This window comes from Mauremys mutica, chromosome 20, assembly GCF_020497125.1.
Source record: "Mauremys mutica isolate MM-2020 ecotype Southern chromosome 20, ASM2049712v1, whole genome shotgun sequence".
NCBI lineage: Eukaryota > Metazoa > Chordata > Testudines > Geoemydidae > Mauremys > Mauremys mutica.
In genome coordinates this window covers 15103808-15128332 of record NC_059091.1, presented here as the reverse complement: position 1 = coordinate 15128332, position 24525 = coordinate 15103808, and the positions used below count along the sequence as shown (strand labels likewise).

At 45.6% G+C, this 24525-nt stretch overlaps 1 protein-coding gene across 1 annotated transcript in view; it reads left to right on the top strand.

Annotated features, from left to right (window-relative positions):
* Positions 1 to 24525, top strand: part of HDAC7 (histone deacetylase 7) — a 259876-nt gene that overhangs the window by 53005 nt on the left and 182346 nt on the right. The gene's annotated exons all lie outside the window — the stretch shown is intronic.

Below are 24525 nucleotides of genomic sequence, written 5' to 3'. Positions count from 1 at the left end.
AAAGTGCAAGTGTGCAGATATCAACAGTCTTGTTTTGGTCTCACTTTGCTTGAGAGGTTGCCAATCCCATCGTCAGATTACCCTGGTAACTAGCAGTTTAGCCGGCTCAGACTCAAAACTGGCCTTTGCAATGACACACACTCAAGATAACAGCAAGATAGACAGCCCACTGTGCTGTGTCTCTTGGAGTGGGTGTGGAAGGGTTAAAAATAGACTCCAGATTTCAGTTAGTAAATGCGGAGGCAGGGAGGAGAGAACTGTTTATCATCCCTAGTGTTTCCCCTGAGACACAGAAATGAGTCAGATAAGATACCCGCACAATGTGCACATGCCCTAGTTCACTAGCAACTGCAACGCTGCTCCCAGCATGACTCATTTCGGGTAACATTTGAAGATGTCTAGGTGACTTAGGAGCCAAAGTCTTATTGACTTTCAGTGTTTTCCTAAATGTATTGGAGCAGGTCCTCAGCTCATTTAATTGGAGGAGTGATACTGTTTTACACTAGCTGCACTAGTTATGTAAACAGAAAATCCCGAAACCTGTGTATGCAGCAGGGACAGTGGTGTTACCTTTAGTGACAAGAACTTTAATAATCCAATGGAGTGAGGTGCGAGTATAAAGATTGACATCTATTTATTCCAGAGGTGGAAAATGCCTAGGGCGCTTCAGAGTTTGAAGACAAATAGTGAAAAACAATTGCTGAAGGATTTGATTGTCACCATTTGCCTCTTTCGGCTGATTTCTTCAGGGAACACAAAGGCCCACATCCACAAAGGAACTCCTGAGCCTAAAAAACGTCTGGAACACTTGTGTGTTGCACAAAGCCTGAGTAAGATTTATAAAAGTAGTTAGGTGCCTTGTGGGATTTTCAAAAGCTTATATGTGTCCAACACCCAGTGAAATCAGTGAGTTGTGGGCACCCAGGTGCTTCTGAAAATCTCACTAGGCACCTACATACCTTTAAAAATCTGGCCCTAGCTCTGTATATTATGCATGAGGAGAGAGAGGCACCTAAGAATGCAGTCCAGCAAAGCCAGCAGTCTAAGTGGCTCCCTGACTAAACTAGCTAATAGAAGATGACTACAAGAGGAGTGTGTCCTAAGCCAGCTACCTTTCACGGAGGTAGGCTCCTAAGTCTGGGCTACAGGGAGTCACCTGTCTCTGTTAGTGATACACAACTGGGAACCCCTCTCCTGGAATCAGGTAGCTTAAATGCCTAACTAGTTTCTTATTGGATCTGTTCCACTATGTATAAATACTTGTGGAGTCATTCAGCCAGAGAGACAGTGAGTGTAAGAATGACTCTACAGCCTGGTGGTTAGGGCATATGCTGTCCGCAGGGTCCAGTCACCCTGCTACAGTGATTGTTTGTTTATTTATCCAAAGTGAAGCAGTTTCACCAGGAGGGTGTGTCCCACATCAGAATATCCCATAGCTAAGGCTACGATTATGTTACGGAAGTCATGGAATCCGTGACTTCCTTTGACCTCTGTGACATTTTCTGTCCGGGAGCTCCCAGCCAGCCCCCCTCCAGCTCTCAGCCCCTACCCTGGTGGGGCCCCCTGCAGCTGTGCAGCAGGGGAACCCCTGCAGCTGCCCAGCTGCAGCGACTGGCTGGCAGACCCTGAAGCTGCTGCCCAGCCACGATGGGGGGATCCCCTGCAGCTGCCTGTCAGGTGGTGGGGGAGCCACCCAGCTGCGGCAGGTGGCTGGGGGACCCTGCAGCTCCCAGCCATGCTGGGGGACCCCCCTGAGTTCCCAGCCTCCCCAAGGAGCAGGGGGACCATGCAGCAGCCCAGCCCCTGTGAACAGGAGGACCGTGGAGCTCCCACTCCCTGCAGCAGCGGGGAACCTAGGAGCCCCAGCAAGAGTGGGTGCTAAACTCGCCTCCCCATTTTGTCAGGGATATTTTTAGTGAAAATCCAGGACCGGTCACGGGCTTCTGTGAATTTTTGTTTATTGCCTGTGACCTGTCCATGACTTTTACTAAAAATATCTGTGACAAAAGCTTAGCCTTACCCATAGCTCCGCGGATAGAGCACTTGCCTGAGCAATGGGAAAGCCTTGTCAAATTCTTTCTCTCCATCAAGCAGAGGAGGGAATTGAACCTCGCTCTCCTACATCCCAAGTAAGTGCACTAACCCTTGGGCTAAAAGTTATAAGTTTGGCAGCAGCAGCACCTCCTCCTGGTTACCTTGAGACACCATGCTCTCCCTGTGACACAGCTGAGATCAGACAGGCCTTCTCTCTGGAGCTCTCTCAATGTGAATGAGAGGGAGCTGCTGGCAGGGCACTCTCTGGGGGCTGCCCAGCTTCCCTGAGCCCAGGATTATCACTTTCCAGGCACATCAAAAAGTCTGTCTTTCTTGCTCTTGGGCAAGGCTGTTGAGGAGCATGTTGCTGAAGGGAGGCGTTGCTTTGGTGGTCAGTCCTTTGTTTGGGTTTACTGTGTGATCTGTAGTTGATGGGACTGATGCCCAGATATTGGTTGGCACTTAGTGATGAGTTTTAAAATGCAAAGAAATAACTAACTAATAATAGAGATCAGAGCCAGCGCTAGGCATAAGCAGACTAAGCAATTGCTTAGGGCCCTGAGCAGCTCAAGGGGGCCCATTATTCAATTTTTATTATGAGAACTTGCCTGATTTAGTATTGGGAGGGGGCAAAATTATTCCTGTTGAGGGCCCCCAATGGGTTAGCATGGCCTCCGATAGAGATTGATGAAAAGTATTGAAATCTGAGAAGAGCCCAGGCAGGAGGGAGAAGCAGAGGCAACAGAATCTCCTCTAGGGAAAGGCAGGCTCAGTGGCAGGCTCTGTGGAAGGTCGGCATGTCCGCCTGGAGGTGCGGAGGGTGTTAAGAGAGCTCAGCAGGATTTAGTGAAGAAGCCATGGGCTGCACTCCCTGCTTCGAGCACAGGGTGTTATGAAGACACCTCTAGGCAGTGAGCATTGAACTGTTCATGCACACTGCCCTGAAAACTAACCCTGAGAAGTAGCCATGTCCAGCCAGATGGATGGGACTCTACCCAGGTTTAGAGAGGCAAGGTGGGTGAGGTAATAGCTTTTATTGGACCAACTTCTGTCAGGGAGAGAGACAAGCTTTCATGCTTACAGAGGGCTTTTCTTCAGGTCTGAGAATCTACCCAGGTTTGTCCATCCTCCAGCATAGAATATCAGGGTTGGAAGGGACCTCAGGAGGTCATCTAGTCCAACCCCCTGCTCAAAGCAGGACCAATCCCCAACTAAATCATCCCAGCCAGGGCTTTGTCAAGCCTGACCTTAAAAACCTCTAAGGAAGGAGATTCCACCACCTCCCTAGGTAACCCATTCCAGTTCTTCACCACCCTCCTAGTGAAATAGTTTTTCCTAATATCCAACCTAAATCTCCCCCACTGCAACTTGAGACCATAACTCTTTGTTCTGTCATCAGGTACCACTGAGAACAGTCTAGATCCATCCTCTTTGAAACCCCCTTTCAGGTAGTTAAAAGCAGCTGTCAAATCCCCCTTCATTCTTCTCTTCTGCAGACTAAACAATCCCAGTTCCCTCAGTCTCTCCTCATAAGTCACGTGCTCCAGCCCCCAATCATTTTTGTTGCCCTCCGCTGGACTCTTTCCAGTTTTTCCACATCCTTCTTGTAGTGTGGGGCCCAAAGCTGGACACAGTATTCCAGATGAGGCCTCACCAATGTTGAATAGAGGGGAATGATCACGTCTCTCGATCTGCTGGCAAGGCCCCTACTTATACAGCCCAAAATACCGTTAGCCTTCTTGGCAACAAGGGCATACTGTCAACTCATATCCAGCTTCTCGTCCACTGTAACCCCTAGGTCCTTTTCTATAGAACTGCTGCTTAGCCATTCAGTTCCTAGTCTGTAGCAGTGCATGGGATTCTTCTGTCCTAAGTGCAGGACTCTGCACTTGTCCTTGTTGAACCTCATCAGATTTCTTTTGGCCCAATCCTCTAATTGTCTAGGTCGCTCTGTATCCTATTCCTACCCTCTAGGGTATCTACCACTCCTCCCATTTTAATATCATCTGCAAACTTGCTGAGGGTGCAGTCCATGCCATCCTCCAGATCATTAATGAAGTTGTTGGGGGAAAAAAACAGCCCCAGGACCTACCTTTGGGGCACTCCGCTTGAAACCGGCTGCCAAGTAGACATGGAACCATTGATCACTACCTATTGAGCCCGAAGATCTAGCCAGCTTTCTAGCCACCTTAGAGTCCATTCATCCAACTCATACTTCTTTAACTTGCTGGCAAGAATACTGTGGGAGACCATATAAAAAACTTTGCTAAAGTCAAGGAATAACACATCCACTGCTTTCCCCTCATCCACAGAGCCAGTTATCTCCTTATAGAAAGCAATTAGGTTAGTCAGGCATGATTTGCCCTTGGTGAATCCATGCTGACTGTTCCTGATCACTTTCCTCTCCTCAAAGTGCTTCAAAATTGATTCCTTAAGGACCTGCTCCATGATTTTTCCAGGAACTGAGGTGAGGCTGACTAGCCTGTACTTCCCCAGATCCTCCTTCTTCCCTCTTTTAAAGATGGGCACTACATTAGCCTTTTTCCAGTCATCTGGTTCTAACATACCCAGGCTCCCTATATGCATCTGCCTCAAGATTTGCAAATCATGATGTGTTCCTGTGAGGATTTTTCTAGGCACCCAAAATTTAGACATTGCAACATTCAGCATCAAAACAGTCCCCTTGTGAATCCAGGCCAAAGTTAATTTCTTCCAGAATAGGTTTCAGAGTGGTAGCCCTGTTAGTCTGTATCAGTAAAAATAACGAGGAGTCCTTGTGACACCTTAGAGGCTAACAAATTTAAGGTGCTACAAGGACTCCTCGCTGTTTTTTCTTCCAGAATAATTACTCCACTCACAAAGCAAAGTAATTAGTCTGGTACAAAAGTGACTTCTATCCTGAATAGTGTTCACACAGAGAGCTGTTCCGCACTAGCTGTTCCACAATAACTATGTGGGTCCATTTCACTATGTACACAAGGCTTATGGGGTGACTTGATCCTGGTCTGTAAGTACCTACACGGGGAAAAGATTTCTGATATTAGAGGGCTCTTTAACATAGCAGACAGAGGACAGAATTTTCAAAACCACCTAAGTCCCATTCCAAAGTGAGTGACTTTGAATGAGATTTAGGCTCTTAAGGGCCAGATTTAGAAAGGTATTTAGGTGCCTAAAGATGCAGATAAGTGCCTAGTGGGATTTTCAAAAGTGCCTAAGCAGGTTAGATGCCTACCTTCCATTGAAATCAACAGCCATGAATGCCCTGTAACAAATCATTTGTGAGCATTGTTTGCTTTAACTCAGCTTTGTTTAGCGGTGAGAGCTGCTGGATTTGTTTTACTGAATTAAGTGAGACCATTTTTTCCTCTGATAATACCAGCTTAAGGAAGCCTGTCTCTGCTGCCGCAAGTGGCTTCCTGTTTGACTCACACCTGATAACCCTGCTGAATAAAACAGGCCTTGCACTCTCACAGCAACTGAATGGGCTGTTTACAATTAGAGCGCATGGGATTCCCAGAAAGAGGCTCAGACCGGACATCCTGAAGCGAAATACCCTGGGTGTCACTGGCTAAAAATAACTGTAGCAGAACAGTCACCAAACAAACAGCAAGAGCAAGCTGCCAGCCTGCTGCTTACAGCTCACAGAACTCCTGGTGCACACAGGGTGACAAACAAGAGGCCCACAAGTGACCGCTCTTTATGTCTCTGCTCCAGTCATTGGATGTGGTTCAGAGTTATAGCCTGGTGCATGGCAGAGGCCAGTGGTCCCTGTTTCACCTTCCCCTACTTTTTTAGAATCAAAGCAAATAAAACATAAAATCAGCGAAAACCAAGAGCCACAAGCCAATCCAGTTAATGAAACACACCACAGGAGATGTCTAAAATGGGAGGCAGTGTAAGCGACTGGACCCCATTGAGAGGTGAGGACTGTTCTATCAGCCATCTGCCCATAGCTACTATCTATGGAGGGAGGGATAGCTCAGTGGTTTGAGCATTGGCTTGCTAAACTCAGGGTTGTGAGCTCAGTCCTTGAGGGGGCCATTTAGGGAACTGGGGTAAAAAAAATCTGTTGGGGGATTGGTCCTGCTTTGAGCAGGAGGTTGGACTAGATGAGGTCCCTTCTAACCCTGATATTCTATGATCTCTCAACTCCAAGGGCTTTCTGATTACAGATGTTGCTTGCTCTCAAAACTGCTCCTTCACCAGGGCCTATTTGGCCCTTGAAGTGAAGGAGCCAGCTGCAGCTAGTGTTTGCCACTCCTTATGGGTCCAAAAGTGGCCACACGATGAAGTGAAAGCCAGAGGTGAACAACAGGTGAGGAGAGCATGTGATGTGGAAAAGCCTTATCCTGATCACTTAGCTGATGGGTCTTGTTCCAGCATGTACAAGAAAGTAATATAGACATCTGATAGCCCTGAGATGCAGGAACCTCCCCAACCCCATTAGCTTAATTAGCAGAGGAGCTGGCTGAATGTGACTAATATAAACAATTTATGGTGCCATAAAATGGAACCTAATATCAAGTTCTTTGTCAGCCTCAGTGATGCCCAGGAATACCCTGAGCAGGGAGAGAGAGCCAGTGACCAGCAGCTGGATGGACAGATCCCAACAGACAAAGGCCCATGATTCCCCTTTTATTTAAAAGCAGTGCGGTCACTAATGGATGCACTCTCTGGTGCCAGCAGCATTGCATGCTGTAATGTTATCTGGTGTCTATGATAGATGGGGGCTCCACTGCTCATTCATCTCAGGCTGGAGCAACTTGTGGACTCATGTGTTTGAGCAGTTTGAGCTAGAGATGAGAGCTAGTCACAGAATTCACATCCAGATCCAATTTCCCAAAGTTCAGAGGTGGTTGGCTTTAAGTCCCCTGCACTTTATACAATGGGCTGGGCAGTGTCTTTATGTTAACTTCAGCTGGAGTTTGCCTGGCAGATACTGTATTTGCAATGGAGTGCTATGTAATTGTATAATGCAGAAGAGAGGAAGTGCTGAATGAGGACTGGGATAGTAGGAAAAGTGGGGTACTGCTACACAACTGTTATGCCCTGCACTCTTAAATTTCAAAGGAATCTATGCCCTGGTCTACACTACACACCTAAGTCAGTATAACTATTTGTTCAGGGGCATAGTAAATTCACACTGCTGCGAGACGTAGTTATAGTGACCTACCCCCTGTGTAGACAGCACTATGTCAGCAGGAGACCGTCTCCCATTGACATAGCTACAGCCTCTTGAGAAGGTGGAGTATCTGTGCTGCTGCAGCACTGTAAGTACCTAGCTACAGGGGCAGCTGCCATTTTGTGAGGCAGAGTTGACACAGACTGTTACAGAGAAGATGCACACAGTGCTCTCTCATGGAAACTTTACTGGTTCTTTCTTGTTTTGTTGTTTTCCCTTAACCTAAAATAAAATTTCCTCTGACTGAAAGCACACAGTAGCTCTTTGTGTATAGTGAGCCAATTATAAGGAGCCAATTATTTTTGCAAGCACATTGGGCAAAATACTTTTCATTGAATTGTTTGAACAGTGCTGCCTCTTTGAGCAGTAAGAGCTGATCCAAATTCCCCACATTTAGATATTTCAAATGAAATGTATGTGAATTTTCTTGTTTCTTACCCAGCTCACAGAGCCCTGACAGGCTGTTTCAATGCTATGGCTGGAAGAATACCTCAACAGTTTTCTCTTTCAGCAGCCACTCAAGTAAAGAGATGCATTTGCTCTGTGGGGGTTCAGCCTTCTTATGGGGCTGCTTTCTATTGACTGACATACTGGTGGAGAAATGTACTGGCAGGAATGTTCATGGAAAGTCAATTTGAAGCATATATTAGAGAATATTACACAAATGCAGAAAGCTACCAACTGAAAGGAAGGGTGGGCTCACAGTCAAAGGTGCTGAGTTCAGACTCAGGCGAGCTGGGTTCAATTCCTGGCTCTGCTGCAGCATTCCTGTATGAGTGTGAGCAAGTCACTGAATGCATCTGAGCCTCAGCTCCTGTTTGTGAAATGTGAATAATAATGTTTCCTTCCTCAGTCTTGGTAACTGGGACTTAAAGGAATTGGGTGCCATTGACTTGTGTAGATGCTTTAGAAATCTCAGCTCTAGACTGTTAGCTTGTTAGAGCAGAGGCTCTTTTTCACTGTGTGTACATGAAGCAGCCAGCACAATACACTCCAAGTGCTGCTATAATACATATTATAAAAGCACCTTCATTACCCCCCATAAAAACAGTCACTTGGCTAAAAAAGCTAAATCCGCTTTGGCTGTGTCTGGTCACCTTGAATTCACACTCCTTGAATATTCTAGTGACCAAAAGTGCTGGCAGGAACGTTATGGAACGAGGCCATTCTCAGTGACTCTGAGAATATCTGCAGAAAGACAGTGCAGACCCAGCATTCTCTGGCAGTTTTGTTTTATTTTTGAAACCTGTTGGTCCCCAGCCGGGTGAGAGCATAAAACAAAAGGATGCGAGATAAACCCACTCGTGCTAGAGAGCGAGCCAGTGACTGAGGCGGCACAGGGTCAGGTGCCGTCATTCTGAAACCGATCATGGAAATTACACGAGAAGAAAAAAGGTAGAGAGCAGGGCTCAGGCTCCTCGCAGCTCAGCGTGCAGACCACACTAAAGGGCTGCCGTAACTGAGCAGTGTGAGATGCACACAGGGGAGAGAGAGACAGAAAGTCAAAGGGGGACAAGCCGGCACAGTCTTCCGCTCTAGCCGGACAGATGAGCACGGGCAACAAAGGTAATGGCAAAATACTCTTCTCAACTCACCTTCTGTGTATAATTGTACCAAGGTGACTGCTTCCCTCCCCCAACACTTTCCCAACTGTCTCTCTCTTAGATGTGTTTCTATAGTGACTGTCACTGTGGTATCTAAGCATGGAGGCCTTTAGCAATAACCTGATGCAAGTTGTTAGGAAGCACCAGGTGAACTGGCTGTGATGTGGTATGGATGGTGGTCTTCATGCTGTTTCTTTGGGTTTAAAACATTTAATTTGCATCCTTCTTTCTTATTATTGATCCAGACCCTGATGTGTGAGAGGCTGCTCATAAACTCTACAAAAAAGCTATGGCGTAGTGTCCTGGAGTGGGTAGGGCTCTGGGATGAAGCTAGGTTCAGCGCATATTGCATAGTCTGCTTATATCTCTGTCATCTTAGAAGTGCATTAACAGCCTCAGTCAATGGTTATTGACTACTGTGAGTTATGGATCTGTCCTTGAGCCAAAGAGACTTAAGGGCCTATGCTGGCAGATAAGCTGATCCCTCCTCCTGACAGCATTAAACTCAGAGCTCGGAGCACTAAGCCGGTAGCTGGGGTACTTGATTAGCTGTCTCAGGGGACCTGAATTCTCTGAGCCTCAGTTTTCCCATCTATAAAATAGGGATAATGACCCTCCTTGGAGAGGAAAAGGACTAAGTACCATTTTTATCCTGGTGTCCTCCCCTGTCCCTCCTCCCCAGTGGTTATAAAGAACAGTGATAGATCTGGCAGCACACCAGGGTTCATGTTACTTTGCATCACATATTCAGGGCAAGGCTGGGCTTTTCACCCCCAGAATCAGGAAATTGAGAGGCATGGTTGCTCTGACAACTTTTACTCTGCCCCCTTGTGTGCTGGCATTTCAATGCCACCTGAGCCCATAGCACTGTTGGGCAAATAATGTCTGGACAAACACAGATTAACTCCAGGACAAAAACCAGGACCTGTGCTGACTGCAGCACAATATCAGGTTTCACGGGTTCCTAGAACAGTGAGTATTAACCTTTTGCAACCCTGGCCTATATCAGGTGGTTTGGCCAGGAAATTAAGACCATTTCCCCACTACTCCTCCAGTGAGTCTATCATTCCATTTCAGATGTGCCTGCTCTCTTCCCCACTTTCTTCACATCCCCTAGTACTGTCTCACTCCTCCAGCTTCCTCCTAAGATCCCCTTACCCTCAAAGCCCCCTCTTCCAATTCCCTCTCCCACTCCTTCCCCATGATTTCTTCACTGGGTAGCATGCTGATTTCCTCCCACAGCCCAGGCTCCAGGCTGTGCTCTGGACTCCTTCACCCTGAGACTACTTCCCTCCTGGGACCACCCAGGCAATGAGTGAGCAAAGGGAGCCTGAGGAACCTCCATGTCTTGTATACGTGGGATTGTAGGCTAGCTAAGATTGTCAGCTGTACCAGTACAGTTCTATCACCATTAATATTCATAGGAATATAGGACTTGCTAGACTAGAAGCCATGAATAATCTAGCCCAATATTCAGTTTCAAACCGTGGCCAGTACCATCTGCTTCAGATGAAGGTGCAGAAAAACCCACAGCAGGCAAAACCATCTTGCAACCCTTATAAAAAATACTCCACTGTTCTTCAAACCTCAGCAGTATCATTAGAGTATTTGTTAGATTTTTACTGTAGGATACTGCAGTACATTTTCTACAAGAAGAACCATCTAAGGCTGTGTCTACACTGCAGTTTCATCAGTGAAGCTTTTATTGGTCAGGGGTGTGAAAAAACACACTCTGACCAACAAAAGGTTTACTGAAGAAAAGCGCCGGTGTGGACAGCACTTTGTTAGTGGGAGATGCTTTCCCACTGACAAAACTATTACCCCGTGTTAGGGGTGGTTTTATTTTGTCAGCAGAAGAGCTCTCCTGCCAATAAAGAGCAGCTACACTGCATACCTTACAACAACACTGCTGTAGTACAGCTATGCCGCTGTAAGATACGCAGTGTAGACATAGCCTAAGATCCATGTTCTCACTCAATGTGGCATCCATGACTTCTGAGTAAGGAACACAGGCTAGCAGCTATCTCAATGTAATAACATGCAGTGTGAGAAAGAAAAGCAGCTGTTTTCACAAGCTAACTCCAAAGACACTGCCAGTTTCTTCCAAACTTCCCGAAAAACAGCCCTTTGGGCTGATCCTACCTAGGGGTTGAAAACATGGTTGTAGCAGCTCCTGTATCCTTAACTATGGAGTGCAAGCAAAGCCTAAAACCCAAAGTAACTCCATCTGCACATTAGAACCAGGAGCGGTAAGGTCCAGATTTTTAAAGGTATTTAGGCGTTGCAGCACTTGATGTTGCAAAGCCTAACTAATTTAGGAGACTAAATATTATTTTTAAAGGGATTTAGGTGCTTAGGAGCACGTGGGCATTGTGGTGTTCAGCACTGCAACACATAAATACCTCTAGAAATCTGGCCATAACTGCACTGTTATGGTCTGAGCCGGCAATCCTTTACTCACAGGCTTAGACCCACCTTACAAAGCAGTCGTCTTGCTTTTGATGGGATTCCCTGCATGAATCAGAATTACACATCAGCAATCTTTGGTTACTAGTGTATGTATTAGTGCAGTGAATGTGTAGGTATCTGTTCGTATGTGTGTATCTGCATAGACATGGACATGCAGGAGAAGTCCACCTGCTTGGATTTGCATGCATGCGGGATTCTGTGTGCACACGTTTGTGTGTCAGAGCTCAAAGGCTGTGTGGATGAGTGATTAGCCATACCTATTCTGCCTTATTAACAATGAACTAACAATCTCTGTTTGTGCAGTGTTGTCAATTTGCATATTCTTGGCTTTTCTTAAAGCTTCAGCTCTTGGAGTCATGGGATTTTGTGAGAATTTCAACTTTTGTGAAAAAATTAACTTCTAGTTCTTTGGACTTCAGAGAACAGCTTGAAAACATGACCCAGGTACCCCCTCAGTACTCAGGAACCAGAAGGCAAATGGAAAGAGCCCAACATATTTGGAGTCTCATGATTTTTAAGCTAGTTTTGGAGGCCTAAGTGTTTTGGGTGCTTGGTGTTGTCAATACAGTGGGTGAACATACGTCCTGAGCATCCCCATTCTGGGGGGAGGGGTGCTCCTCTATGCAGAGGCTGCCCTTAGGGTTTGAGCCCCAAGTCCTTTCCCTCTAGCATGTGCCTTTTGTATCCGCTCAGTCAGTCACTGCTCATTGCCGGGCCTGGAGGGCTCTGCAGTCCATTCCATTAGCTCACCAAGAGAGTATGTTTCACTGAGGATTGATTTATACAAAAAGAACACAGACCCTAGCAGGAGATGAGTGACTCAGTAGCTGGGACTGCCAACAAAGCAGAGGGTGCCCTAGGACAGACACAGCTCACTGAGCAGGGAGTTGGACTAGATGACCTCCTGAGGTCTCTTCCAACCCTGATCTTCTATGATTCTATGAGTGGAGATCAGGGTGAAGTTGGGAAGGAGCTCAGCCCAGAGTGGTAGATGCAAGTGCTGCCATGCAGGAGCTCAGGACCACTGGATTTCTACACCTGACTTCAGACCAAGCAAATGACTATCCCACCTGTGAGAGATGCTCTCTGCAGCCTAGGGATCCAGCGGGACTGGACAAACAGCATCCCACATAGGAGCTGCTGTGACGTACACAGCTGCAGCTGAGCCACCGAATTGCTAAACTCTCCCAGAAATGTGAAGCCAGCAAACCAAGTTCAGAGAGGAGGGAAGCCTAGGGAATTCTGCCAGCTGTGTGGTAAATGGAGCTGAGTGAATAATTGATTTTTCAGTTTGATGACTGAACTAAACTATCCCCCCCCCCCCCCGCTCCCTGCCCCACAAAATCATTCAGTGTTGAACAAAATGTTTCATTTGACGCAAAACATTTTCTGTTGTGTTTTCACATGGTTTATACCCTTTTAAGTGTTTAAATAAATCTAGCCAAATTTTGAAATGAAACGTTTCAAAACAAAAAGTTGAATTTTTTTCAGTTAGTTTGGCTGGAACTATTCGCTGTCTTCTACCCAATTTCACAAATAAACTATTTGTCAAAAAAAAATTCACTCAGCTGCAGTGATAGCACAATCTCCACCCCCATCTAGGCCCTGGCCCATCCACAGCCCCCAGCCACAGCATGCTCACATCTCATCTTGTTCCCTTGTCTGATTCACCTCTTGGCCTGGTCCCAGTTCTCTTTTCCTTGTTGTTTTACATGGTTTCCTTTGTTTCATGAAAAGCCTGTTTTAAAACCAGACTAGAGTCTAAGGGCTGGTCTCCGCCAGTGGTTCTCAACCAGGGGTATGTGTATCCCCAGGGGGTATATCAACTCATCTAAATATTTGTCTAGTTTTACAATGGGCTACATAAAAAGCGCTAGCGAAGTCAGTACATACTAAATTTCATACAAACAATGGATTGTTTATACACAAGTACAATATTTATGTTCCAATTTATTTATTTTATAATTATATGATAAAAATGAGAACGTAAGCAATTTTTCAGTACTAGTGTGCTGTGACACTTTTGTATTTTTATGTCTGATTTTGTAAGCAAGTAAATTTGAAGTGAAGTGAAACTTGGGGGTACGCAAGACAAATCAGATTCCTGAAAGGGTACAGTAGTCTGGAAAGGTTGAGAGCCACTGGTCTACACTATATAGTTAGGTCAACATAAGGCAGCTTATGTCGACCTAATTATGTCAGTGTCTACACAACAGCCTTCCTCCCACCAATGTAAGTGCTTCCTGCTGATGTAAGTGCCCTTCTATGCCAACATAATAATGCCACCTCCATGAGAGGTGTAAGACTTACGTCAGTATATCTAGGGCGATGCAATGTCTGTGTAGACAATGTGACCCTTACATCACCTGTCTTGTCAATTTCATGGCAGGAGCTGTGAAATTGACAAGAAAGCCAGGCAGCTAGATTCCAGCTGCCTGCTGCTCCCTGGAGAGCTGCTCCCGGCTGGGAGTCAGGTCGAGAAACCTGAATGGGAGCCTCCCTGCCCACTCCCCATCAGGAGCCAGGCAGCCTTGTCAATTAGGGGCGAGAGGCTGAGCCCAGCTTGGAATCCATGACCTAAGGGGCTATTAAAGAGCTGGAGGTGTCATCAGGGATCTGCCACAAACCATGTCACTGGGTGAGAAACTCCCTGGCACACTGTAAAATGGCTAGTAGGTTTTCAAAAGCTGAGAATTGTGATCACTGGCTCAAGAGCACTTTATGTAACCAGAATGTCATGCTTCTCTGTACTAGATGTGAACTGGTGACAAAGCTTGCTTATACACCCCAGATGTGTTGATCACAGTATCCTTCAGTGGTCTGCCAGGTATGGCTGAAGTCTATTTATATACGGTATTTTACACACAGTGCCATCTAATGGCTGAGTAATATAATACAATTTAGCATTCTATTACATCTCCCACTTTATGTCCTACATTCCTGCCTTTTACAATATTTACACTATCACAGCTGTGTAAAGTTCAGTATGTATCACTCTGTTAAGTGTCTCTGGATTGTACTGGTTTTCTACTTACACAACCCAAACACATAACAACTTGCTTATCTGGCTGTCCATTAGTTGCAATGACTGACTGTGGTTAGTTTGGAATCCTTGAGTCTACTTCTTGTTCTGCATCTGCCATCTATAGCATTTAATCTGTTAATTGTTTTTTCTGAGGAACAAACTGTAGATTTCAATGGTTTCTGTTGAACTCTCCACCATCGGTCTCAACCACATATGATCTGGATGCTGAATTCCTTTTCCTTACAACAGCTGGGGTTGTCCATCCTTTTTCTCCATCCAATTTGACATGAACATGGTCACCAGGTTCTAGACTTGGCAGTTCTCTACATGACAGCTGTTGTAAAAGTGTGCATAAGCTCTTTTAGCCTTTTTTTCAGATTTGGCTACTCTCTTCATGTCTGGCCACTTTGGAGATAGTATCTGTTCCAAAGATGGAACAATAGTTCTGAGTTTTCTTCTCCATATGGAGTTGTGCTGGGACGTATCCAATACTTGCTATTGGTGTTGATCTGTAACTCAGAAGAGCAAGGAATGGATCTTCTTGCAGTAGGACTTTCTTGTCTGTCTGTACAGCTCTCTCAGCCTCTCCATTCATTTGTGGGTAATGTGGGTTGCTAATAATATGATCAAAATCATATTTTGTTTGGAATGACTTAAATTCTGCTACCATGAATTATGGTCTACTGTCCGTGACTAGTTGTTCTAGAATACCAAAATAAGTGAAATGCAGTTCAGTTTCTTGGTAACACTGCAACATGTTATGTCTTTCAAATTCATTGTTTCTGTATACCTGGGAAAATAGTCCATAATGATTAGGTAGTGATGTTCTCTGAATTTGCATAAATCTGCACCTAGTCTCTTCCAAGGTCTATCTGGTAGGGGTGTTTTTATACTCTATGGTTCAGTATTGTCGCTTACGTTGATTTCTACTGAATCTCTTTTCAAAAGTCCAATATCATCAAACCCTTCATTAAGCTCTTCAACTTTTCTCCTTAGGCTGCCACATTGCAGCGGAAAAGGGTCTTGGTCTTTGATCCTTTGATCACATGCATTCTGAATGCAAAGCTGTAGTTTTTGTAATTTGTTTCTCTGGTGAACAGGCCCATGCAGTTCAGTATACCTCCAGGTCTAGTCAGAGCTGGGTCAGGTAACTTCAGCTCCAGGAGGGGTTGAAAGTTACTTTAAGTCCCTTCTGAGATGACTGTGATGTCATCTCCAGAGTCAAGTTTCAAGGCCATGGTCTTGCCATGAATATTGAGTTTCACACTCCAGGCAGGTTCTACGTCATCACAAGTGATCAATCCCAGAAACAATGGCTCTTGATTGTTTGTAATATGAGTCTACTCCCTGAGTGCTTTGGTGCAGCAAACTGATACAAAATGTCCATATTTCATGCAATTATTATACTATGCACCTCTAGCTGGACATACATCATCTCTTGGGATATGACTTTTTTCCACACTTTGTGTGTCTAGGCTGGAATTTGTCCCTCTTAGTCTGGGAGTTCTCTTTCCTTGCCTAGGGGGTTTTATGATGACTTTTAACAATCAATGTCTGTTTATAGCTTCTACGCTAGTTTCAGGTTTCTCAAGTTGCTCCTGCCTGCTGTTTGACTAATTCTAACTGCTTTGCTATCTGTTTAGCTGTAAATAGCTTAAATAGTAGCCACAGTGAAAAGTTTTTATCTGTTAACCCAATAACCAGCCTGTCTCTGATATTTTAATGTTTTGCATTCCCCAAATCAGTTTTCAGCCAATGTAGTCAGAGCTCTTATATAACACTTAATATTTTCCCCTGGTTCTTGAATTCTCTGGTGAAAATATGCTCTTTCATAAACCACATTTCTCTGAGGTGTAAAGTATGCATCAACATAGTCAGAACCCTTTTATAGTCATCTTTGTGACTGTCCTCAGTAAAATCAAAGAATTTAAAGATATGCTCTGCCTGCTTCTGCATAGTATAAATTAAAGAAGATACCTCTGTATCTTCAGTTTCTTAATGAAGTTTGTTTGCAATGCAAAATTTTGCAAAATATTCTCTGTCCATTTTGAAAGTTTGTCAAAGCTAAAGTTTTCTGGTCACTGAATGGCATGCAAATGAGATCCTACAACCTTTATAGTTTTGTTCTTTCTGTCTGCAACCTTTTGCTGTTTATTCTGTTTCTCTTAGTTTACTCCTGACACCATGTCATGCTCCTTTGTACCAGATATGGACTGGTTATAGAATTTGCTTACACTCAGCAGATGTATTCATCATATGATCCTTTAATGCTCTGCCAGCTATGGCTGAGGTTAATTTACATTACATATTTTACACACAGTACCACCTAGTGGCTGAACAGTATAGTACAGTTCAGCATGCCATTAGCCAGAGATCACCAAGCTACCCACTCAACCCTCTGGGCTTCAGAGTAGGGTGACCAGACGTCCTGATAAAATCAGGACCATCCCCCATCCCGATATTTAGGCATTTGTCTCGATATTTCGTGGTACTCCTTTTTTTTTTTTTTTTGCTCCGCTGGCAGCACTTGGCACTTTTTTTTTCTCCACCGGCGACCCCCCCCTTCCCCCACATGTGTCCCAATATTTTCTTCCTCTCGTCTGGTCACCCTACTTCAGAGCCAGAACTCCAGCATGACCCACAATGTTCACACTGCTATTTTTAGCATGCTACCTTGAACTCTGCTAGTGCAAGTCTGTCTACCTGTGCTGAGAAGTTCGCGCCAAGCTGCAATGTCGACATCACCCTAGAGACCCCAGAGCTTGTGTCTCAGCTCAAAATTGTTACCTCAAACTGCAGCTGCTCCTCCAGCTCTAACCCTTGCACCTGAAGCTCTGCTCTCTGTGAACCACTTTGAGTGGCACCATGACAGGAGAGTAACATTTGGGGGGCATGACCCCACATCCTGCCCAGTGGTTGCACTGAGGAGGACCAATCTCGGGAGGGAAGTGGGGCAAACAGGGTCAGTGCTGAATCTTGGGGGCTGAGATCTAGAAGAGGAAGTGAGGATTTCATTCCCATTCTGAGCAGCAGTGACATTAGCCCTGGAGCAGGATATCTTGTTTCCAATCTGCTTGTACTGGACTCTTATAGGAGTGAAGTCAGGCCTGGCACAGGGTGGTATGTCACTTCCAAAGTTTCCTTCTCTTGCGTGGGGGCTAGAAACTGAAGCCATCAGAGCTTTCAAGTGTGAAATGGAAAAACTAGATCAGTTTGACAAAGAGCAAAACCCCCCTCCTCTTTGAGCACTAGCCACAAGCCCTCCCTGCTACAGGGCAGCTGCTGCTTTTACTTCTCTGTGTTGGAGGCTGATCATGGAAATCATAGAATCATAGAATCTCAGGGTTGGAAGGGACCTCAAGAGGTCATCTAGTCCAACCCCCTGCTCAAAGCAGGGCCAATCCCCAACTAAATCATCCCAGCCAGGGCTTTGTCAAGCCTAACCTTAAAAACCTCTAAGGAAGAAGATTCCACCACCTCCCTAGGTAACCCAAATAGGCCATTCGTTTGCACTCAAAGGTGCAGCAAGAGTGTTTGACCAAGGCGGGTATTTGTTCCAACCAGTTACGTGCAGGGGAGCCTGTTACATGATGGGCTGTGTTGGAGCTGGCATCTTTAGTAGGCTAAGGAGATACATGTTTTGCCAAAGACTAAATTAATGCTGAGGAGGCTAGTTCATGCAGAAAGCTGCTCTCCTTATTCAAAATCACACCCAGTAGGTCTATAGCACTTTGCAGCCCTTTAACATGTGTGGGCAGTGGGAGAATATATCAGCCGTTTTTCCAGATATGGAAAGTGAGACACAGAGTGATTTTTCCCAAGCAGCAGAACTGAGATTTGAACTCAGGAGTTCCAGGTGTGTACATCTTCTCCCCATAGCTGTCTTATAGGGGTAGGGACAAGCTTGCAACAACAAACTGATTCTTAGCCTATCCCTGAGCTTGTTTGGGAAGCTTGGAACAGGACCATTGCAAGCTTTGTCATGGGGAGATCTGAGCAGAAAAAAAAAAGGGCCTCTGGAGCTGACCTGCTTGCTGAGGACTGTTTCTTTATGGGTGGGGTATGTCAGTCCAATGGCACTTGGGCTTGTCCTTGGGCAGGTTGTGTGATCATCTCTCCTGCTGTCCTTTGGATTTGACTGATTGGCTCTTTTCCTTAGGCCCAACTTTTCCAAGTGTCCACTAATAATGGGTGTCACAGTCTTTGGGAGCCCAACCTGGGATACCGTGGGCCTGTTTTCCAGAGATGCTGAATTCCCCTAGCTCCCACTAACTTCAATTGGAGTTATGGCTATTCAGCACTGGACCTAAAAATGAAAATGAAGCCCCAAAGTCAGCAGCCACTTGTTGGCATTGGAGCCCCTAGTGTTCTGTATTTGGGTTTATAGTAAGATGCATCCTGAAGTCCCTAGGAATACCTTTGGGATGGATTCCATTACAAGTGCATATAAAAGAAATGGAATGTTTCAAAGATAGCCATGGATGTTACAAGCGAGCCAGGAATTCCACAGTCCTTCCCCCTGAGCAGCTCTGAGGAGGAGATGGAGACACCGGTGACCTTGGGTATCTTTCTCTCTGTGGCCATGGACACTGCCAGTGTCCCTCCATCCATGATGGCACCTTGAGTCTTGTCTGCCACTGCAATTTCACCCCAGTTCTGCTTCTGAAATGTAGAGTTTCTGAGAGTCATGTGAGACAAGCTCAGCCAATCGACAGTCCAGTGCTGTGATGTCATTCTGAGCTTGGGTTATTTGTGAGAGGAGGAGTTGGTGCCCAAACTGACCTCATTTGGAGGATTAGGCATGCGAGTGTAACCTATCTGGTCAGTGGGTTATATGTCCCTCTTTAGCAGCTGGACACTGAGACGATGAGTCTGCTACTGCCCCAGTTACTGGGACAACTCTTTTAACTCAAGCAATAGCAACACCTGCTGCTTGTGCTGAAGGTCTCAGTGAGTTCAGACTACTGACAACTTTGCAGAGGCTAGCTGCACCAGGACTGGCAAATCAGGACCCTCTGTTGTTTCTCTCTCCCATGCTCATTTTAAAGTAAACGCTGTGGGCTGATCTGTACATACAGGCCCTGGACACCCTCCCTGGTATTTGTTTAGTGCCTCTGGGCAGAAGCTGGCATCTGAGACTTCCTGATGCTTTCATCAAGTTGCATAGGGTGTTTCTGCTAACTGCTGCTGTGGCCAAGGCTGTTCTGCTTAGCCACATGTTTTCTTTCAGGTCTCCAGATACAGATTTCCAACCATGTTGCCAGTTACATAGGTCTCTGATGACTGGTTTTTAAGGCAAGTCTAAGCAGATTGGAAGCTATAATATTGGTAAATGCAGATCTACAAGCAACTGCGTGCAGCCCAGTAAGCTCGAGAAAAGCTTAGTAAGAAGCATCCTGGAGGTAATGGATCCGGATTTATGGCAGGTTTCTCTTGCTGTCAGCCAAAGAGTTGTGTTAGGGGCAGCAACTGCTAACAACATTAGCATTAGGTGCATTTTAGCAGGTAGATCCTACTCCAGAATACTTTGTCCTGGACTAGGATGGGAAGAATTTACTAGGGTGTGGGAGGGTAAACCATCCTTTGTTGTGGGTGTGGGAGAGCACATGGTGTGAAAGATCTGGCCTGGGAGTCAGGACTCCTGGGTTCATTTTGCATATCTGGGAACTGAGTGATGGTGATCCAGGACAAGTCGTTTCCCACTTGGTGACACACCCACTTTTGGGTGATAGTTGTCTGAATGTGTGTCCATGTATGCAACTCTGGGGAGCGGGTGTCTACATTGGGGTGTATATCTCTGAGTTTGTGTCTGTTGTGCATGTGTGCTCTTGTTAGGGTGATGATCCTGACCCATTCTATGTAATATTGTAACTGGGTCACACTCACCTCTTGCGAGCTCCCCCTGGCCCAGTGTGTGTGCCTGCACTCTCTTTCAGTTTGTGGTGGGTCTTCGGTGACTCCGCCCTCCAGCCAAGTCATACACAATCTGCCTGATTGGTGGGGTGGGATAGCTCAGTGGGTTGAGCATTAGCCTGCTAAACCTAGGGTTGTGAGTTCAATCCTGGAGGGGGTCATTTGGGGATTGGTCCTGCTTCAAGCAGGGGGTTAGATTAGATGATCTCCTGAGGTCCCTTCCAACCCTAATAATCTATGATAAAAGCAATGCAAACCCCTTTTGGGGTACAAGTCCAACAGGGGCCTCTCTTGGTGCCCTCTGTGATGCCTCTCTCAGTTTGTCCCTGCTCCAGAATAGAGCAGTGCCTTTCTGGCCCCAGCTCTTCAGCTGGGCCACTATAGTTTAGTTCCCCTTCTGAGGTGCCTTAAAGTCCAGGCCACTTTCCCAGTGGCTGGTGGGGGGAACTTGGGCCCACTCTCTACTCCGGGTCCCAGCCCAGGGACCTTATAGATAGCAGACATCCACAATGTCCCTTTAAATAAACTGTGGTGCTGCTATAATTGCCTGGCCACTGGCCCATGGCTCCCACAAATTTTTCACTCTTACCTCAGGGCCTTGTCCTTGTGGAGTCCCAGCAGCCAGCCTGGAGCACCATCCACTCTCCTTCAGCTCTAGCAAGCAACTGAGTTCACTCTGGCCCTGCAGCTCTTCTTATACTGACCTGCTGGGTCCTGATTAGCTGCTTCCCACACAGCCACTCTAGGCAGCTTGGGGACCTCTCTACTGCCCTTTTCTGGGGCAGGGTGTGGCAGGACCAGAAGGCCTCCAGCAGGGGATCTCAGGGCCTAGTCCACCCTGTCACAAATATATAACAAATGGAAGAATGGGGAGCGTGGTAATAATGAATATAAATCAGAAGTTAGGAACTGTAGTAAATTGATAAAGGAATCAAAAGGACACAAGACAACATCTATGATCAGCAGAGCTAAGGACAATAAGAAGGAGTTTTAATGGTATTCATATATTATTAGATGAAAATGGTAGAATTTTCAGTAATAATGCAGAAAAGGCAGAAATGTTCAATAAATATTTCTGTTCTGTACTTGGGGGAAAAACACATGATGCAGTCTCATCATATGGGAATCACAAAACTCTTTCCATTTCACTAGCATCTCTGAAGGATACTGAACAGAATCTACTACAGTTAGACATTTTTGAATCAGCAGGTCCAGATAACTTGCATCCAAGAGTTTTTAAAAAGCTGGCTGAGGGGCTCACTGGACCATTACTGTAGGACTAGTCTACACTACTGCAGTAAATCGATCTAACTTATGCAACTGTGAATAACATAACTGAAGTTGACGTAGTTAGATCCACTTGCCACAGTGGCTACACTGCGCTCTGTCAATGGGAGAATGTCTCCTATCGACTTCCCTTACACTTCTCTGGGAGTTGGAGTACACAAATTGATGGGAGAGTGCTCTCCCATTGATTTAGCATGTCTTCACCAGACCCGCTAAATCGACACTCGCTGCATCGATTGCAGCACTGTTGATCTACCGGTAAGTATAGACATGCCCTAAGTCTTGAAAGTCTAGGGAAGCTCCAGAAGACTGGAAGAAAGCTAATATTCCAGTTTTTTAAAAGGGTAAATGGGATGACTCAGATAATTAGAGGCTTGCCATCCTGCCATCGATCCAGGACAAGATAATGGAGCTGCTGATACGGGACTCTATTGATAAGAATTAAAGGAAGGTAATGTAATTAATGCAAATCAACATGGATTTATAGAAAATAGATCTCATCTTTATTTTTATGAGATTATAAATTTGGTTGATAGCATAATAGTGTTGACATAATAGACAGACTTCTGTGAGGCATTTGACTCAGTATTGAACAACATATTGATTTAAAAAACTATAAAAAGATATATATTTAACATGGCACACATTAATGGATTAAGAACTAGCTAACTGTTAGGTCTCAAAAAGTAATTGTAAATGGGGAATCATCATGCAGCGGGTGAGTTTCTAGTGGGATTCACAGGGATGGTTCTTGCCGCTACATATTTTGCATTTTTATCACAGATCTGGAAGAAGACATAAAATCATCACTGATAAAGTTTGCAGATAACACAGAAATTGGGAAAGTGGTAAATAATGAAGAAGACAGATCACTAATTCAGAATGATCTGGATCGTTTGGTAAGCTGGGCTCAGGGCCAGCTCCAGGCACCAGCTGAGCAAGCTCCTGCTTGGGGTGGCAGATTCTACAAGGCGGCATTGTGCCCAAACCTAGGGCGGCACAGACGCTTTTTTTTTTTGCTTCTCCAGCCGCCCTGTAGGGGTTTTTTGTTTTGTTTTTCCCCTGCTTTGCCGGCTGCGCTGTTGTTCCCCCCCCCGCACACACGTTGCTGCTCCTTGCGGTTTTTGTGTTGTCCTCCCCCCCCTTTGCCACTCAAGCCGCGCCGTGTGTTCCCCCCCCCCCCCCCGCTTTTCTGCTCCGGTGGACCCGCCCCTTTTGCTTGGGGCGGCAAAAAAGCCAGAGCCGGCCCTGGCTGGGCTCAAGCAAACAATATGCATTTTAATATGGCTAAATGTAAATGTATACGGCTAAGAACAAAGAATGTATGTCCTGTACTGCCCAGCCCTCTCTTGGACAATACAAGTTATATTAAGTCTGTTATTTCTTTAAAAGGAACACTATGAACACAACTTGTCACCCAAAATGGAGTTTCCTAGATACTTCAGTTTAAACACGCTGAATTAGATAAAACATTAAAACAAGCTTATTAACTAGAAAGAGAGAGATTTTAAGCAAATACAGAAATGATTACAAGAAAAATAAGGCTAAAATGCAACTGGTGCCTAACTTAAACTGTTAAATTCAAAGCAAAGTTTTCTCACCATGTGCTTTCAGCAGCCTTACTGACCAAACTTCTTAGGTCAGCACCCCTTCTCCCACAATCCCATTAATGCTTCCTTTATCTCTTCAGGTGCCAGGAGAGAGAGGGTTGCTGTGGTGTGTTTGCCTCTCCTTTTTATAGTTTTAGTCCCCCTCTCGAAAAACATTTGCAGCTGGGTACCAGGAGACAAAATGTCTATGTGGAAGGATGTTCTCTGATGCTTTTTCCGCACCTATTTGAACTTCCTTTGTTTCCCTTCCTGCTTGATGACTCTGTTTACTGCTTATATGCAAATTAAGTGGAGCAAACATTCCTTTGTTTGAGACAGACCTGTTTGCTAACTTTTCTTTGGGCAGGGCTGTGGGATTTGGGACATGTGTCAATAACATACAGAGGTATCTTATCATTTCATATACAATGTGGCCACACACATTTTATTAGGGCAATGGCGACTAGCAAATGATGAGTTTTCAAATGATACCTCACAAGGCATACTTTGAACAAACTAATAATTTTTGTAGAGTATGAATACTGGGTGCAATCTGTCACAGGAACAAATATTTAATAATGGGCTCTTCAGTTTAACAGAGAAAGTTCTAACTATCCAAGGGCTGGAAGCCAAAGCTAGAAAAATTTAGCCTGGAAGGTTTGAGCATTGCGCCTGCTAAACCCAGGGTTGTGAGTTCAATCCTTGAAGCGGCCACTTAGGGATCCGGGGCAAAAATTGGTCCTGCCTAGTGAAGGCAGGGGGCTGGACTCAATGACCTTTTGAGGTCCCTTCCAGTTCTAGGAGATTGGTATATCTCCAATTATTACCTTTTAACTACTGAAACAATTTACCAAGGGTTCTGGTGGATTCTCCATCACTGACCCTTTTTAAATCCAGTTTGGAGTTTCCCTAAAAGATCTGCTCTAGGGATTATTTTGGGGAAGTTCTCTGGCTTGTATTATATAGGAGGTCCAACTAGATTATCACAATTGTCCCTTTTGTCCCTGAACTCTATAAATTGTACAGTACTGTGAGATCCCCAGGTGAAATAATACTATGTAATGCTATGGTAGCAGCAACCATAGGCGCCGACTTATATGGGGCTCTGGGGCTTTAGCCCCATGAATAAATCCCAAGCAGGGGCTCTGCCCCACCAATGTTTTTTCTCCCCTGCTTGGAGCGCCGCCCCCCCCCGCCGCTGCCGCCGCCGCCGCCAGGGCTGCCCAGAGCCCTTTAAATCCCAGCCGCCGCCGGGAATCAGAGGGCTCTGGGCTGCCTGCAACCGCGGGGAGCACAGAGCTTTTAAAATCCCAGCCGCGGCCGGGAATCAGAGGGCTCTGGGCTTCCCGCTGCAGCAGGCAGCCCAGAGCCCTCTGATTCCCGGCCGCGGCTGGGATTTAAAGGGCTCTGGGCTGCCTGCAA